This window comes from Schistocerca serialis, chromosome 4, assembly GCF_023864345.2.
Source record: "Schistocerca serialis cubense isolate TAMUIC-IGC-003099 chromosome 4, iqSchSeri2.2, whole genome shotgun sequence".
NCBI classification, from domain to species: Eukaryota; Metazoa; Arthropoda; class Insecta; order Orthoptera; family Acrididae; genus Schistocerca; species Schistocerca serialis.
The window spans coordinates 194,611,963-194,626,589 of NC_064641.1; the positions used below are offsets into that span (position 1 = coordinate 194,611,963).

The following is a 14,627-nucleotide window of genomic DNA, read 5'->3' on the forward strand; positions in this document are numbered from 1 at the left end:
AGGCAAGGTTGTCAGGTGGGACGTCTGTACCGTCCGTTGGTGACTGGGACGGTGGGACGTGCCGATCGGAAGGACCGGGCGACGGACTGGACGAAACTGTAGACGTGGCAAGAGCCGCTGCGTAAGTGACCGGTAGGGCGGTCATCGTGGGTGTGACGGACGCTTCAGACAACGGGAGCTGCGCGACACGTCGTTGAATGCATTCAGACCGTAGGTGACCTTCTTTCCCGCAACCGGAACAGGTCCGAGGTTGGCCGTCGTACATTATAATGGCACGGCAGCCTCCGATACGTAGATAGGAAGGCACGTGTTTCTGCAACTCGATGCGGACCTGTCTAACACCGTTTAAAACTGGATAGGTCTGAAATTGGACCCATCGTTCGGCAACATGTTCCAGAACGTTGCCATAGGGACGGAGCGCCTCGATGACGACGTCTGCAGGTAGTTCGAACGGCAGTTCGAAGATCCTTATTGTCCGCGTGCCGAGACCTGCGTGATCGACGGTAACGGGTCCGACGTTGCTGTCGGAATGACAGAAGCGCAGTCCACGTTTTGCCTCTTGAAGCACCTTGTCGCACGCCGCATCGTTGATCATTTTGACGTAGACGGTACTGCTAACTATGGACAAGTGGATACCAATTAGATCCGTTGGTGGTATTTTAACTTCATCGCGTATAAATCGTTCTACCTCCAGGGCCTTGGGTCGGGCGAAGTCGGAACAAAAGTTGAAACGTAATGTCTTCTTCCGATAGTTGTGCGCCATGGTGGTCTAGAAGGAAAACGGCACTTACAGCGGCCGAAGTAAACACAAACACACCGTGCGCGCCTCGCCCGCAGCGCTCTGGCGCGTGACCGCCTCGCAGCACTGCCGGCGGCAGACTGCCACTAGACCACACCGGATTTGCTCGATAAACGTCAGATTTACACCCTCTCCTCTCGCTTTTCGTGCTGAATCCGGACTTAGTGGTGTTCTCTGTTTGCGAGCATATTTGCGCTTGCAGACTGGCATGGCGCACAGCTCGAAACTGACAATTCATTGCAGTTTGCATCATATTTTACTCACAACAGGGGAGGAGAAAGGTCAAAGCTGTACCTTGCCATAGCTGGATGTAAACATTTTAACGCTGAGGCGTGGGCTCCTTGTGGATAACAGACGACAATTCAGTTCGTTCCCTAGCAACAGCAACGCCGTTAATTCAGCCATGATGTACAGCAAATTAAATGCCCCGGGTGAGGATCGAACTCACGACCTTAAGATTATGAGACTTACGCGCTACCCACTGCGCTACCGAGGCACGTTTGCAAGCAACGTCCCAGGAAACTTGGTAAGTCTCGCATATTAGAGATAGACAGTTTGCGCTTTCTCAAGAATCTGTTGTGTTGCTACACGTGCTTTCCCGAATTGCTAGATTAAACTGCTGCCGCGGCTTTTTCAACGGAAAGCAGCACTGCCTGAGGTTACAGTACATCGCCCTTGCGGCACCTGAACACAGCGGCCTGTAGGGCCAGGCTGACGCTAGAGTTCAGAAATAGCACGCGTCCGTCCAAGTACGGTCTCTTGCGTGCTGCGTGTTTGGTTCTTCTCACAGCGAATCCTGCTATACATTCCTGAGGCTGACGCAGCTCAAACGAGCAATCGGCGCGGCAGCATTATAGCGAGAACAGCAAAACGATGCATCGGCCGGGAATCGAACCCGGGCCGCCCGAGTGGTAGGCGAACAACCTACCACTTTTTTAGTTGTTGTTCTCATTTTTTTAGTTGCATTTGTTGGGGGCGGTCGGCCGTGCTTCCCGAGCATATTCCAGAGTAGCTGTCTGCAGGGAAAGTGGGATTGCCACCCAACGACGCCGGATACAGCCGAAAAAAGTGCTACACACGCGGAGTCCCCCACTACACTGCCTTAAAGCGACCGCTCATCACTATCGTGTGAGTAACCTTGCGGCCGCGGCGACGAGTCTTGCCCAAAGACGCAGCGTGCGTGGAGGCGCTGCCCGAACGCGTGTGGATGCACCCTCCTACCTCGTAAAGCGCCTACAGCTACTATCACCGTGGGCCGCTGCCGGCGGGCGGGAAGCCGACACAGCGCGGCGTTACGAGCAGCGGCTGTGCGGTGGTGGTGTAATGGTGAGCATAGTTGCCTTCCCAGCAGTTGATCCGGGTTCGATTCCCGGCCACCGCAACGGGCGCAAATTTTTACGTCTGAGTATGTGAGCCACGTGCTGTTACATTAACGTTTTCTTTCCGTCGTTGCTCCACTCCAGGCCATCCTGTAGTATGTCCCGACTTGTCCCGACTTTGCTCGGCTGACGCGAAAGCTGACGCTTGGAATTCGCCCTTATCAAGAGGACAGGCGATATAAACGGCTGTGAGAGGTGAGGTGTAGCGAAGTACAGGCAAACTGCGAAGTTTTGTGCTCCTTCTTCTTAAACAAAAAAATAAAAAAAAAAGAGACGCAGTCGGTAGGACTCGAACCTACGCTCCCAGAGGGAATCTGATTTCTAGTCAGACGCCTTAACCACTCGGCCACGACTGCTCGCAGCCAAAAGTCCCCTCGAATCGTGAAAAATCAAACCGTTCTGCGCAGAATGTTGACAGGAAACGAACTCCGTGCACTGATTACGGCAGGGCTACCAGCGCTACGAGACGAGCCATTACGGAAGCGTTAAAATCTTCGCCCGGACAGGGACTCGAACCCTGGACCCTTAGGTTAAAAGCCTAATGCTCTACCGACTGAGCTATCCGGGCTCACGCTTGCTGTGGATGGAGCAGCTGCAGGCAATGTGAATAACTGGAACGCGTGTGTAGGCGTACTACGGTAATTGCTGGCTTCTGGCGCAACTGGCGACTTCACCGACTTGCCACTGACGCTGGTAGCAGCCCAACAGCGGACCAGTGCCTCTTCTCCCTTTACCCCGGTGCTGACAGTAATTGCATCTCGTGCCTGTTTTCCCCGATTACGCTCGGTTGAAGCTCCGGAAGGAGGGCGACAAACGAGGGTTGGAGGGCCAAAACATGGAGGGTCGTGTGCGCAAAAACTTCCCTTCCGGTACCGGGAATCGAACCCGGGCCTCCTGGGTGAAAGCCAGGTATCCTAGCCACTAGACCACACCGGATTTGCTCGATAAACGTCAGATTTACTCCCTCTCCTCTCGCTTTTCGTGCTGAATCCGGACTTAGTGGTGTTCTCTGTTTGCGAGCATATTTGCGCTTGCAGACTGGCATGGCGCACAGCTCGAAACTGACAATTCATTGCAGTTTGCATCATATTTTACTCACAACAGGGGAGGAGAAAGGTCAAAGCTGTACCTTGCCATAGCTGGATGTAAACATTTTAACGCTGAGGCGTGGGCTCCTTGTGGATAACAAACGACAATTCAGTTCGTTCCCTAGCAACAGCAACGCCGTTAATTCAGCCATGATGTACAGCAAATTAAATGCCCCGGGTGAGGATCGAACTCACGACCTTAAGATTATGAGACTTACGCGCTACCCACTGCGCTACCGAGGCACGTTTGCAAGCAACGTCCCAGGAAACTTGGTAAGTCTCGCATATTAGAGATAGACAGTTTGCGCTTTCTCAAGAATCTGTTGTGTTGCTACACGTGCTTTCCCGAATTGCTAGATTAAACTGCTGCCGCGGCTTTTTCAACGGAAAGCAGCACTGCCTGAGGTTACAGTACATCGCCCTTGCGGCACCTGAACACAGCGGCCTGTAGGGCCAGGCTGACGCTAGAGTTCAGAAATAGCACGCGTCCGTCCAAGTACGGTCTCTTGCGTGCTGCGTGTTTGGTTCTTCTCACAGCGAATCCTGCTATACATTCCTGAGGCTGACGCAGCTCAAACGAGCAATCGGCGCGGCAGCATTATAGCGAGAACAGCAAAACGATGCATCGGCCGGGAATCGAACCCGGGCCGCCCGAGTGGTAGGCGAACAACCTACCACTTTTTTAGTTGTTGTTCTCATTTTTTTAGTTGCATTTGTTGGGGGCGGTCGGCCGTGCTTCCCGAGCATATTCCAGAGTAGCTGTCTGCAGGGAAAGTGGGATTGCCACCCAACGACGCCGGATACAGCCGAAAAAAGTGCTACACACGCGGAGTCCCCCACTACACTGCCTTAAAGCGACCGCTCATCACTATCGTGTGAGTAACCTTGCGGCCGCGGCGACGAGTCTTGCCCAAAGACGCAGCGTGCGTGGAGGCGCTGCCCGAACGCGTGTGGATGCACCCTCCTACCTCGTAAAGCGCCTACAGCTACTATCACCGTGGGCCGCTGCCGGCGGGCGGGAAGCCGACACAGCGCGGCGTTACGAGCAGCGGCTGTGCGGTGGTGGTGTAATGGTGAGCATAGTTGCCTTCCCAGCAGTTGATCCGGGTTCGATTCCCGGCCACCGCAACGGGCGCAAATTTTTACGTCTGAGTATGTGAGCCACGTGCTGTTACATTAACGTTTTCTTTCCGTCGTTGCTCCACTCCAGGCCATCCTGTAGTATGTCCCGACTTGTCCCGACTTTGCTCGGCTGACGCGAAAGCTGACGCTTGGAATTCGCCCTTATCAAGAGGACAGGCGATATAAACGGCTGTGAGAGGTGAGGTGTAGCGAAGTACAGGCAAACTGCGAAGTTTTGTGCTCCTTCTTCTTAAACAAAAAAATAAAAAAAAAAGAGACGCAGTCGGTAGGACTCGAACCTACGCTCCCAGAGGGAATCTGATTTCTAGTCAGACGCCTTAACCACTCGGCCACGACTGCTCGCAGCCAAAAGTCCCCTCGAATCGTGAAAAATCAAACCGTTCTGCGCAGAATGTTGACAGGAAACGAACTCCGTGCACTGATTACGGCAGGGCTACCAGCGCTACGAGACGAGCCATTACGGAAGCGTTAAAATCTTCGCCCGGACAGGGACTCGAACCCTGGACCCTTAGGTTAAAAGCCTAATGCTCTACCGACTGAGCTATCCGGGCTCACGCTTGCTGTGGATGGAGCAGCTGCAGGCAATGTGAATAACTGGAACGCGTGTGTAGGCGTACTACGGTAATTGCTGGCTTCTGGCGCAACTGGCGACTTCACCGACTTGCCACTGACGCTGGTAGCAGCCCAACAGCGGACCAGTGCCTCTTCTCCCTTTACCCCGGTGCTGACAGTAATTGCATCTCGTGCCTGTTTTCCCCGATTACGCTCGGTTGAAGCTCCGGAAGGAGGGCGACAAACGAGGGTTGGAGGGCCAAAACATGGAGGGTCGTGTGCGCAAAAACTTCCCTTCCGGTACCGGGAATCGAACCCGGGCCTCCTGGGTGAAAGCCAGGTATCCTAGCCACTAGACCACACCGGATTTGCTCGATAAACGTCAGATTTACTCCCTCTCCTCTCGCTTTTCGTGCTGAATCCGGACTTAGTGGTGTTCTCTGTTTGCGAGCATATTTGCGCTTGCAGACTGGCATGGCGCACAGCTCGAAACTGACAATTCATTGCAGTTTGCATCATATTTTACTCACAACAGGGGAGGAGAAAGGTCAAAGCTGTACCTTGCCATAGCTGGATGTAAACATTTTAACGCTGAGGCGTGGGCTCCTTGTGGATAACAAACGACAATTCAGTTCGTTCCCTAGCAACAGCAACGCCGTTAATTCAGCCATGATGTACAGCAAATTAAATGCCCCGGGTGAGGATCGAACTCACGACCTTAAGATTATGAGACTTACGCGCTACCCACTGCGCTACCGAGGCACGTTTGCAAGCAACGTCCCAGGAAACTTGGTAAGTCTCGCATATTAGAGATAGACAGTTTGCGCTTTCTCAAGAATCTGTTGTGTTGCTACACGTGCTTTCCCGAATTGCTAGATTAAACTGCTGCCGCGGCTTTTTCAACGGAAAGCAGCACTGCCTGAGGTTACAGTACATCGCCCTTGCGGCACCTGAACACAGCGGCCTGTAGGGCCAGGCTGACGCTAGAGTTCAGAAATAGCACGCGTCCGTCCAAGTACGGTCTCTTGCGTGCTGCGTGTTTGGTTCTTCTCACAGCGAATCCTGCTATACATTCCTGAGGCTGACGCAGCTCAAACGAGCAATCGGCGCGGCAGCATTATAGCGAGAACAGCAAAACGATGCATCGGCCGGGAATCGAACCCGGGCCGCCCGAGTGGTAGGCGAACAACCTACCACTTTTTTAGTTGTTGTTCTCATTTTTTTAGTTGCATTTGTTGGGGGCGGTCGGCCGTGCTTCCCGAGCATATTCCAGAGTAGCTGTCTGCAGGGAAAGTGGGATTGCCACCCAACGACGCCGGATACAGCCGAAAAAAGTGCTACACACGCGGAGTCCCCCACTACACTGCCTTAAAGCGACCGCTCATCACTATCGTGTGAGTAACCTTGCGGCCGCGGCGACGAGTCTTGCCCAAAGACGCAGCGTGCGTGGAGGCGCTGCCCGAACGCGTGTGGATGCACCCTCCTACCTCGTAAAGCGCCTACAGCTACTATCACCGTGGGCCGCTGCCGGCGGGCGGGAAGCCGACACAGCGCGGCGTTACGAGCAGCGGCTGTGCGGTGGTGGTGTAATGGTGAGCATAGTTGCCTTCCCAGCAGTTGATCCGGGTTCGATTCCCGGCCACCGCAACGGGCGCAAATTTTTACGTCTGAGTATGTGAGCCACGTGCTGTTACATTAACGTTTTCTTTCCGTCGTTGCTCCACTCCAGGCCATCCTGTAGTATGTCCCGACTTGTCCCGACTTTGCTCGGCTGACGCGAAAGCTGACGCTTGGAATTCGCCCTTATCAAGAGGACAGGCGATATAAACGGCTGTGAGAGGTGAGGTGTAGCGAAGTACAGGCAAACTGCGAAGTTTTGTGCTCCTTCTTCTTAAACAAAAAAATAAAAAAAAAAGAGACGCAGTCGGTAGGACTCGAACCTACGCTCCCAGAGGGAATCTGATTTCTAGTCAGACGCCTTAACCACTCGGCCACGACTGCTCGCAGCCAAAAGTCCCCTCGAATCGTGAAAAATCAAACCGTTCTGCGCAGAATGTTGACAGGAAACGAACTCCGTGCACTGATTACGGCAGGGCTACCAGCGCTACGAGACGAGCCATTACGGAAGCGTTAAAATCTTCGCCCGGACAGGGACTCGAACCCTGGACCCTTAGGTTAAAAGCCTAATGCTCTACCGACTGAGCTATCCGGGCTCACGCTTGCTGTGGATGGAGCAGCTGCAGGCAATGTGAATAACTGGAACGCGTGTGTAGGCGTACTACGGTAATTGCTGGCTTCTGGCGCAACTGGCGACTTCACCGACTTGCCACTGACGCTGGTAGCAGCCCAACAGCGGACCAGTGCCTCTTCTCCCTTTACCCCGGTGCTGACAGTAATTGCATCTCGTGCCTGTTTTCCCCGATTACGCTCGGTTGAAGCTCCGGAAGGAGGGCGACAAACGAGGGTTGGAGGGCCAAAACATGGAGGGTCGTGTGCGCAAAAACTTCCCTTCCGGTACCGGGAATCGAACCCGGGCCTCCTGGGTGAAAGCCAGGTATCCTAGCCACTAGACCACACCGGATTTGCTCGATAAACGTCAGATTTACTCCCTCTCCTCTCGCTTTTCGTGCTGAATCCGGACTTAGTGGTGTTCTCTGTTTGCGAGCATATTTGCGCTTGCAGACTGGCATGGCGCACAGCTCGAAACTGACAATTCATTGCAGTTTGCATCATATTTTACTCACAACAGGGGAGGAGAAAGGTCAAAGCTGTACCTTGCCATAGCTGGATGTAAACATTTTAACGCTGAGGCGTGGGCTCCTTGTGGATAACAAACGACAATTCAGTTCGTTCCCTAGCAACAGCAACGCCGTTAATTCAGCCATGATGTACAGCAAATTAAATGCCCCGGGTGAGGATCGAACTCACGACCTTAAGATTATGAGACTTACGCGCTACCCACTGCGCTACCGAGGCACGTTTGCAAGCAACGTCCCAGGAAACTTGGTAAGTCTCGCATATTAGAGATAGACAGTTTGCGCTTTCTCAAGAATCTGTTGTGTTGCTACACGTGCTTTCCCGAATTGCTAGATTAAACTGCTGCCGCGGCTTTTTCAACGGAAAGCAGCACTGCCTGAGGTTACAGTACATCGCCCTTGCGGCACCTGAACACAGCGGCCTGTAGGGCCAGGCTGACGCTAGAGTTCAGAAATAGCACGCGTCCGTCCAAGTACGGTCTCTTGCGTGCTGCGTGTTTGGTTCTTCTCACAGCGAATCCTGCTATACATTCCTGAGGCTGACGCAGCTCAAACGAGCAATCGGCGCGGCAGCATTATAGCGAGAACAGCAAAACGATGCATCGGCCGGGAATCGAACCCGGGCCGCCCGAGTGGTAGGCGAACAACCTACCACTTTTTTAGTTGTTGTTCTCATTTTTTTAGTTGCATTTGTTGGGGGCGGTCGGCCGTGCTTCCCGAGCATATTCCAGAGTAGCTGTCTGCAGGGAAAGTGGGATTGCCACCCAACGACGCCGGATACAGCCGAAAAAAGTGCTACACACGCGGAGTCCCCCACTACACTGCCTTAAAGCGACCGCTCATCACTATCGTGTGAGTAACCTTGCGGCCGCGGCGACGAGTCTTGCCCAAAGACGCAGCGTGCGTGGAGGCGCTGCCCGAACGCGTGTGGATGCACCCTCCTACCTCGTAAAGCGCCTACAGCTACTATCACCGTGGGCCGCTGCCGGCGGGCGGGAAGCCGACACAGCGCGGCGTTACGAGCAGCGGCTGTGCGGTGGTGGTGTAATGGTGAGCATAGTTGCCTTCCCAGCAGTTGATCCGGGTTCGATTCCCGGCCACCGCAACGGGCGCAAATTTTTACGTCTGAGTATGTGAGCCACGTGCTGTTACATTAACGTTTTCTTTCCGTCGTTGCTCCACTCCAGGCCATCCTGTAGTATGTCCCGACTTGTCCCGACTTTGCTCGGCTGACGCGAAAGCTGACGCTTGGAATTCGCCCTTATCAAGAGGACAGGCGATATAAACGGCTGTGAGAGGTGAGGTGTAGCGAAGTACAGGCAAACTGCGAAGTTTTGTGCTCCTTCTTCTTAAACAAAAAAATAAAAAAAAAAGAGACGCAGTCGGTAGGACTCGAACCTACGCTCCCAGAGGGAATCTGATTTCTAGTCAGACGCCTTAACCACTCGGCCACGACTGCTCGCAGCCAAAAGTCCCCTCGAATCGTGAAAAATCAAACCGTTCTGCGCAGAATGTTGACAGGAAACGAACTCCGTGCACTGATTACGGCAGGGCTACCAGCGCTACGAGACGAGCCATTACGGAAGCGTTAAAATCTTCGCCCGGACAGGGACTCGAACCCTGGACCCTTAGGTTAAAAGCCTAATGCTCTACCGACTGAGCTATCCGGGCTCACGCTTGCTGTGGATGGAGCAGCTGCAGGCAATGTGAATAACTGGAACGCGTGTGTAGGCGTACTACGGTAATTGCTGGCTTCTGGCGCAACTGGCGACTTCACCGACTTGCCACTGACGCTGGTAGCAGCCCAACAGCGGACCAGTGCCTCTTCTCCCTTTACCCCGGTGCTGACAGTAATTGCATCTCGTGCCTGTTTTCCCCGATTACGCTCGGTTGAAGCTCCGGAAGGAGGGCGACAAACGAGGGTTGGAGGGCCAAAACATGGAGGGTCGTGTGCGCAAAAACTTCCCTTCCGGTACCGGGAATCGAACCCGGGCCTCCTGGGTGAAAGCCAGGTATCCTAGCCACTAGACCACACCGGATTTGCTCGATAAACGTCAGATTTACTCCCTCTCCTCTCGCTTTTCGTGCTGAATCCGGACTTAGTGGTGTTCTCTGTTTGCGAGCATATTTGCGCTTGCAGACTGGCATGGCGCACAGCTCGAAACTGACAATTCATTGCAGTTTGCATCATATTTTACTCACAACAGGGGAGGAGAAAGGTCAAAGCTGTACCTTGCCATAGCTGGATGTAAACATTTTAACGCTGAGGCGTGGGCTCCTTGTGGATAACAAACGACAATTCAGTTCGTTCCCTAGCAACAGCAACGCCGTTAATTCAGCCATGATGTACAGCAAATTAAATGCCCCGGGTGAGGATCGAACTCACGACCTTAAGATTATGAGACTTACGCGCTACCCACTGCGCTACCGAGGCACGTTTGCAAGCAACGTCCCAGGAAACTTGGTAAGTCTCGCATATTAGAGATAGACAGTTTGCGCTTTCTCAAGAATCTGTTGTGTTGCTACACGTGCTTTCCCGAATTGCTAGATTAAACTGCTGCCGCGGCTTTTTCAACGGAAAGCAGCACTGCCTGAGGTTACAGTACATCGCCCTTGCGGCACCTGAACACAGCGGCCTGTAGGGGCCAGGCTGACGCTAGAGTTCAGAAATAGCACGCGTCCGTCAAGTACGGTCTCTTGCGTGCTGCGTGTTTGGTTCTTCTCACAGCGAATCCTGCTATACATTCCTGAGGCTGACGCAGCTCAAACGAGCAATCGGCGCGGCAGCATTATAGCGAGAACAGCAAAACGATGCATCGGCCGGGAATCGAACCCGGGCCGCCCGAGTGGTAGGCGAACAACCTACCACTTTTTTAGTTGTTGTTCTCATTTTTTTAGTTGCATTTGTTGGGGGCGTCGGCCGTGCTTCCCGAGCATATTCCAGAGTAGCTGTCTGCAGGGAAAGTGGGATTGCCACCCAACGACGCCGGATACAGCCGAAAAAAGTGCTACACACGCGGAGTCCCCCACTACACTGCCTTAAAGCGACCGCTCATCACTATCGTGTGAGTAACCTTGCGGCCGCGGCGACGAGTCTTGCCCAAAGACGCAGCGTGCGTGGAGGCGCTGCCCGAACGCGTGTGGATGCACCCTCCTACCTCGTAAAGCGCCTACAGCTACTATCACCGTGGGCCGCTGCCGGCGGGCGGGAAGCCGACACAGCGCGGCGTTACGAGCAGCGGCTGTGCGGTGGTGGTGTAATGGTGAGCATAGTTGCCTTCCCAGCAGTTGATCCGGGTTCGATTCCCGGCCACCGGCAACGGGCGCAAATTTTTACGTCTGAGTATGTGAGCCACGTGCTGTTACATTAACGTTTTCTTTCCGTCGTTGCTCCACTCCAGGCCATCCTGTAGTATGTCCCGACTTGTCCCGACTTTGCTCGGCTGACGCGAAAGCTGACGCTTGGAATTCGCCCTTATCAAGAGGACAGGCGATATAAACGGCTGTGAGAGGTGAGGTGTAGCGAAGTACAGGCAAACTGCGAAGTTTTGTGCTCCTTCTTCTTAAACAAAAAAATAAAAAAAAAAGAGACGCAGTCGGTAGGACTCGAACCTACGCTCCCAGAGGGAATCTGATTTCTAGTCAGACGCCTTAACCACTCGGCCACGACTGCTCGCAGCCAAAAGTCCCCTCGAATCGTGAAAAATCAAACCGTTCTGCGCAGAATGTTGACAGGAAACGAACTCCGTGCACTGATTACGGCAGGGCTACCAGCGCTACGAGACGAGCCATTACGGAAGCGTTAAAATCTTCGCCCGGACAGGGACTCGAACCCTGGACCCTTAGGTTAAAAGCCTAATGCTCTACCGACTGAGCTATCCGGGCTCACGCTTGCTGTGGATGGAGCAGCTGCAGGCAATGTGAATAACTGGAACGCGTGTGTAGGCGTACTACGGTAATTGCTGGCTTCTGGCGCAACTGGCGACTTCACCGACTTGCCACTGACGCTGGTAGCAGCCCAACAGCGGACCAGTGCCTCTTCTCCCTTTACCCCGGTGCTGACAGTAATTGCATCTCGTGCCTGTTTTCCCCCGATTACGCTCGGTTGAAGCTCCGGAAGGAGGGCGACAAACGAGGGTTGGAGGGCCAAAACATGGAGGGTCGTGTGCGCAAAAACTTCCCTTCGGTACCGGGAATCGAACCCGGGCCTCCTGGGTGAAAGCCAGGTATCCTAGCCACTAGACCACACCGGATTTGCTCGATAAACGTCAGATTTACTCCCTCTCCTCTCGCTTTTCGTGCTGAATCCGGACTTAGTGGTGTTCTCTGTTTGCGAGCATATTTGCGCTTGCAGACTGGCATGGCGCACAGCTCGAAACTGACAATTCATTGCAGTTTGCATCATATTTTACTCACAACAGGGGAGGAGAAAGGTCAAAGCTGTACCTTGCCATAGCTGGATGTAAACATTTTAACGCTGAGGCGTGGGCTCCTTGTGGATAACAAACGACAATTCAGTTCGTTCCCTAGCAACAGCAACGCCGTTAATTCAGCCATGATGTACAGCAAATTAAATGCCCCGGGTGAGGATCGAACTCACGACCTTAAGATTATGAGACTTACGCGCTACCCACTGCGCTACCGAGGCACGTTTGCAAGCAACGTCCCCAGGAAACTTGGTAAGTCTCGCATATTAGAGATAGACAGTTTGCGCTTTCTCAAGAATCTGTTGTGTTGCTACACGTGCTTTCCCGAATTGCTAGATTAAACTGCTGCCGCGGCTTTTTCAACGGAAAGCAGCACTGCCTGAGGTTACAGTACATCGCCCTTGCGGCACCTGAACACAGCGGCCTGTAGGGCCAGGCTGACGCTAGAGTTCAGAAATAGCACGCGTCCGTCCAAGTACGGTCTCTTGCGTGCTGCGTGTTTGGTTCTTCTCACAGCGAATCCTGCTATACATTCCTGAGGCTGACGCAGCTCAAACGAGCAATCGGCGCGGCAGCATTATAGCGAGAACAGCAAAACGATGCATCGGCCGGAATCGAACCCGGGCCGCCCGAGTGGTAGGCGAACAACCTACCACTTTTTTAGTTGTTGTTCTCATTTTTTTAGTTGCATTTGTTGGGGGCGGTCGGCCGTGCTTCCCGAGCATATTCCAGAGTAGCTGTCTGCAGGGAAAGTGGGATTGCCACCCAACGACGCCGGATACAGCCGAAAAAAGTGCTACACACGCGGAGTCCCCCACTACACTGCCTTAAAGCGACCGCTCATCACTATCGTGTGAGTAACCTTGCGGCCGCGGCGACGAGTCTTGCCCAAAGACGCAGCGTGCGTGGAGGCGCTGCCCGAACGCGTGTGGATGCACCCTCCTACCTCGTAAAGCGCCTACAGCTACTATCACCGTGGGCCGCTGCCGGCGGGCGGGAAGCCGACACAGCGCGGCGTTACGAGCAGCGGCTGTGCGGTGGTGGTGTAATGGTGAGCATAGTTGCCTTCCCAGCAGTTGATCCGGGTTCGATTCCCGGCCACCGCAACGGGCGCAAATTTTTACGTCTGAGTATGTGAGCCACGTGCTGTTACATTAACGTTTTCTTTCCGTCGTTGCTCCACTCCAGGCCATCCTGTAGTATGTCCCGACTTGTCCCGACTTTGCTCGGCTGACGCGAAAGCTGACGCTTGGAATTCGCCCTTATCAAGAGGACAGGCGATATAAACGGCTGTGAGAGGTGAGGTGTAGCGAAGTACAGGCAAACTGCGAAGTTTTGTGCTCCTTCTTCTTAAACAAAAAAAATAAAAAAAAAAGAGACGCAGTCGGTAGGACTCGAACCTACGCTCCCAGAGGGAATCTGATTTCTAGTCAGACGCCTTAACCACTCGGCCACGACTGCTCGCAGCCAAAAGTCCCCTCGAATCGTGAAAAATCAAACCGTTCTGCGCAGAATGTTGACAGGAAACGAACTCCGTGCACTGATTACGGCAGGGCTACCAGCGCTACGAGACGAGCCATTACGGAAGCGTTAAAATCTTCGCCCGGACAGGGACTCGAACCCTGGACCCTTAGGTTAAAAGCCTAATGCTCTACCGACTGAGCTATCCGGGCTCACGCTTGCTGTGGATGGAGCAGCTGCAGGCAATGTGAATAACTGGAACGCGTGTGTAGGCGTACTACGGTAATTGCTGGCTTCTGGCGCAACTGGCGACTTCACCGACTTGCCACTGACGCTGGTAGCAGCCCAACAGCGGACCAGTGCCTCTTCTCCCTTTACCCCGGTGCTGACAGTAATTGCATCTCGTGCCTGTTTTCCCCCGATTACGCTCGGTTGAAGCTCCGGAAGGAGGGCGACAAACGAGGGTTGGAGGGCCAAAACATGGAGGGTCGTGTGCGCAAAAACTTCCCTTCCGGTACCGGGAATCGAACCCGGGCCTCCTGGGTGAAAGCCAGGTATCCTAGCCACTAGACCACACCGGATTTGCTCGATAAACGTCAGATTTACTCCCTCTCCTCTCGCTTTTCGTGCTGAATCCGGACTTAGTGGTGTTCTCTGTTTGCGAGGCATATTTGCGCTTGCAGACTGGCATGGCGCACAGCTCGAAACTGACAATTCATTGCAGTTTGCATCATATTTTACTCACAACAGGGGAGGAGAAAGGTCAAAGCTGTACCTTGCCATAGCTGGATGTAAACATTTTAACGCTGAGGCGTGGGCTCCTTGTGGATAACAAACGACAATTCAGTTCGTTCCCTAGCAACAGCAACGCCGTTAATTCAGCCATGATGTACAGCAAATTAAATGCCCCGGGTGAGGATCGAACTCACGACCTTAAGATTATGAGACTTACGCGCTACCCACTGCGCTACCGAGGCACGTTTGCAAGCAACGTCCCAGGAAACTGGTAAGTCTCGCATATT

At 53.6% G+C, this 14,627-nt stretch overlaps 30 non-coding genes across 30 annotated transcripts; 6 read left to right on the forward strand and 24 right to left on the reverse strand.

Annotated features, from left to right (window-relative positions):
• Positions 1-1,222: 1,222 nt before the first annotated feature.
• On the reverse strand, positions 1,223-1,295 carry Trnam-cau (transfer RNA methionine (anticodon CAU)). The gene has a single exon. It is a non-coding gene; the product is annotated as a tRNA-Met (tRNA).
• Positions 1,296-2,108: 813 nt separating this feature from the next.
• On the forward strand, positions 2,109-2,180 carry Trnag-ucc (transfer RNA glycine (anticodon UCC)). Its single transcript has one exon. It is a non-coding gene; the product is annotated as a tRNA-Gly (tRNA).
• A 272-nt stretch (positions 2,181-2,452) lies between these two features.
• Trnas-aga (transfer RNA serine (anticodon AGA)) lies at positions 2,453-2,534 on the reverse strand. The gene has a single exon. It is a non-coding gene; the product is annotated as a tRNA-Ser (tRNA).
• Positions 2,535-2,673: 139 nt separating this feature from the next.
• Positions 2,674-2,746, reverse strand: Trnak-uuu (transfer RNA lysine (anticodon UUU)). The gene has a single exon. It is a non-coding gene; the product is annotated as a tRNA-Lys (tRNA).
• Positions 2,747-3,042: 296 nt separating this feature from the next.
• Positions 3,043-3,114, reverse strand: Trnae-uuc (transfer RNA glutamic acid (anticodon UUC)). Its single transcript has one exon. It is a non-coding gene; the product is annotated as a tRNA-Glu (tRNA).
• Positions 3,115-3,436: 322 nt separating this feature from the next.
• Positions 3,437-3,509, reverse strand: Trnam-cau (transfer RNA methionine (anticodon CAU)). Its single transcript has one exon. It is a non-coding gene; the product is annotated as a tRNA-Met (tRNA).
• An 813-nt stretch (positions 3,510-4,322) lies between these two features.
• Trnag-ucc (transfer RNA glycine (anticodon UCC)) lies at positions 4,323-4,394 on the forward strand. The gene has a single exon. It is a non-coding gene; the product is annotated as a tRNA-Gly (tRNA).
• A 272-nt stretch (positions 4,395-4,666) lies between these two features.
• Trnas-aga (transfer RNA serine (anticodon AGA)) lies at positions 4,667-4,748 on the reverse strand. The gene has a single exon. It is a non-coding gene; the product is annotated as a tRNA-Ser (tRNA).
• Positions 4,749-4,887: 139 nt separating this feature from the next.
• Trnak-uuu (transfer RNA lysine (anticodon UUU)) lies at positions 4,888-4,960 on the reverse strand. The gene has a single exon. It is a non-coding gene; the product is annotated as a tRNA-Lys (tRNA).
• A 296-nt stretch (positions 4,961-5,256) lies between these two features.
• Trnae-uuc (transfer RNA glutamic acid (anticodon UUC)) lies at positions 5,257-5,328 on the reverse strand. The gene has a single exon. It is a non-coding gene; the product is annotated as a tRNA-Glu (tRNA).
• A 322-nt stretch (positions 5,329-5,650) lies between these two features.
• Positions 5,651-5,723, reverse strand: Trnam-cau (transfer RNA methionine (anticodon CAU)). The gene has a single exon. It is a non-coding gene; the product is annotated as a tRNA-Met (tRNA).
• An 813-nt stretch (positions 5,724-6,536) lies between these two features.
• On the forward strand, positions 6,537-6,608 carry Trnag-ucc (transfer RNA glycine (anticodon UCC)). Its single transcript has one exon. It is a non-coding gene; the product is annotated as a tRNA-Gly (tRNA).
• Positions 6,609-6,880: 272 nt separating this feature from the next.
• Positions 6,881-6,962, reverse strand: Trnas-aga (transfer RNA serine (anticodon AGA)). The gene has a single exon. It is a non-coding gene; the product is annotated as a tRNA-Ser (tRNA).
• A 139-nt stretch (positions 6,963-7,101) lies between these two features.
• Trnak-uuu (transfer RNA lysine (anticodon UUU)) lies at positions 7,102-7,174 on the reverse strand. Its single transcript has one exon. It is a non-coding gene; the product is annotated as a tRNA-Lys (tRNA).
• Positions 7,175-7,470: 296 nt separating this feature from the next.
• Positions 7,471-7,542, reverse strand: Trnae-uuc (transfer RNA glutamic acid (anticodon UUC)). Its single transcript has one exon. It is a non-coding gene; the product is annotated as a tRNA-Glu (tRNA).
• Positions 7,543-7,864: 322 nt separating this feature from the next.
• Trnam-cau (transfer RNA methionine (anticodon CAU)) lies at positions 7,865-7,937 on the reverse strand. Its single transcript has one exon. It is a non-coding gene; the product is annotated as a tRNA-Met (tRNA).
• Positions 7,938-8,750: 813 nt separating this feature from the next.
• Trnag-ucc (transfer RNA glycine (anticodon UCC)) lies at positions 8,751-8,822 on the forward strand. The gene has a single exon. It is a non-coding gene; the product is annotated as a tRNA-Gly (tRNA).
• Positions 8,823-9,094: 272 nt separating this feature from the next.
• Positions 9,095-9,176, reverse strand: Trnas-aga (transfer RNA serine (anticodon AGA)). The gene has a single exon. It is a non-coding gene; the product is annotated as a tRNA-Ser (tRNA).
• A 139-nt stretch (positions 9,177-9,315) lies between these two features.
• On the reverse strand, positions 9,316-9,388 carry Trnak-uuu (transfer RNA lysine (anticodon UUU)). Its single transcript has one exon. It is a non-coding gene; the product is annotated as a tRNA-Lys (tRNA).
• Positions 9,389-9,684: 296 nt separating this feature from the next.
• Trnae-uuc (transfer RNA glutamic acid (anticodon UUC)) lies at positions 9,685-9,756 on the reverse strand. The gene has a single exon. It is a non-coding gene; the product is annotated as a tRNA-Glu (tRNA).
• A 322-nt stretch (positions 9,757-10,078) lies between these two features.
• On the reverse strand, positions 10,079-10,151 carry Trnam-cau (transfer RNA methionine (anticodon CAU)). Its single transcript has one exon. It is a non-coding gene; the product is annotated as a tRNA-Met (tRNA).
• Positions 10,152-10,963: 812 nt separating this feature from the next.
• Trnag-ucc (transfer RNA glycine (anticodon UCC)) lies at positions 10,964-11,036 on the forward strand. The gene has a single exon. It is a non-coding gene; the product is annotated as a tRNA-Gly (tRNA).
• A 272-nt stretch (positions 11,037-11,308) lies between these two features.
• Trnas-aga (transfer RNA serine (anticodon AGA)) lies at positions 11,309-11,390 on the reverse strand. Its single transcript has one exon. It is a non-coding gene; the product is annotated as a tRNA-Ser (tRNA).
• Positions 11,391-11,529: 139 nt separating this feature from the next.
• Trnak-uuu (transfer RNA lysine (anticodon UUU)) lies at positions 11,530-11,602 on the reverse strand. The gene has a single exon. It is a non-coding gene; the product is annotated as a tRNA-Lys (tRNA).
• Positions 11,603-11,898: 296 nt separating this feature from the next.
• On the reverse strand, positions 11,899-11,970 carry Trnae-uuc (transfer RNA glutamic acid (anticodon UUC)). The gene has a single exon. It is a non-coding gene; the product is annotated as a tRNA-Glu (tRNA).
• Positions 11,971-12,292: 322 nt separating this feature from the next.
• Positions 12,293-12,365, reverse strand: Trnam-cau (transfer RNA methionine (anticodon CAU)). Its single transcript has one exon. It is a non-coding gene; the product is annotated as a tRNA-Met (tRNA).
• An 813-nt stretch (positions 12,366-13,178) lies between these two features.
• Positions 13,179-13,250, forward strand: Trnag-ucc (transfer RNA glycine (anticodon UCC)). The gene has a single exon. It is a non-coding gene; the product is annotated as a tRNA-Gly (tRNA).
• Positions 13,251-13,523: 273 nt separating this feature from the next.
• Trnas-aga (transfer RNA serine (anticodon AGA)) lies at positions 13,524-13,605 on the reverse strand. Its single transcript has one exon. It is a non-coding gene; the product is annotated as a tRNA-Ser (tRNA).
• Positions 13,606-13,744: 139 nt separating this feature from the next.
• On the reverse strand, positions 13,745-13,817 carry Trnak-uuu (transfer RNA lysine (anticodon UUU)). The gene has a single exon. It is a non-coding gene; the product is annotated as a tRNA-Lys (tRNA).
• A 297-nt stretch (positions 13,818-14,114) lies between these two features.
• Positions 14,115-14,186, reverse strand: Trnae-uuc (transfer RNA glutamic acid (anticodon UUC)). Its single transcript has one exon. It is a non-coding gene; the product is annotated as a tRNA-Glu (tRNA).
• Between the last annotated feature and the right edge of the window lie 441 nt (positions 14,187-14,627).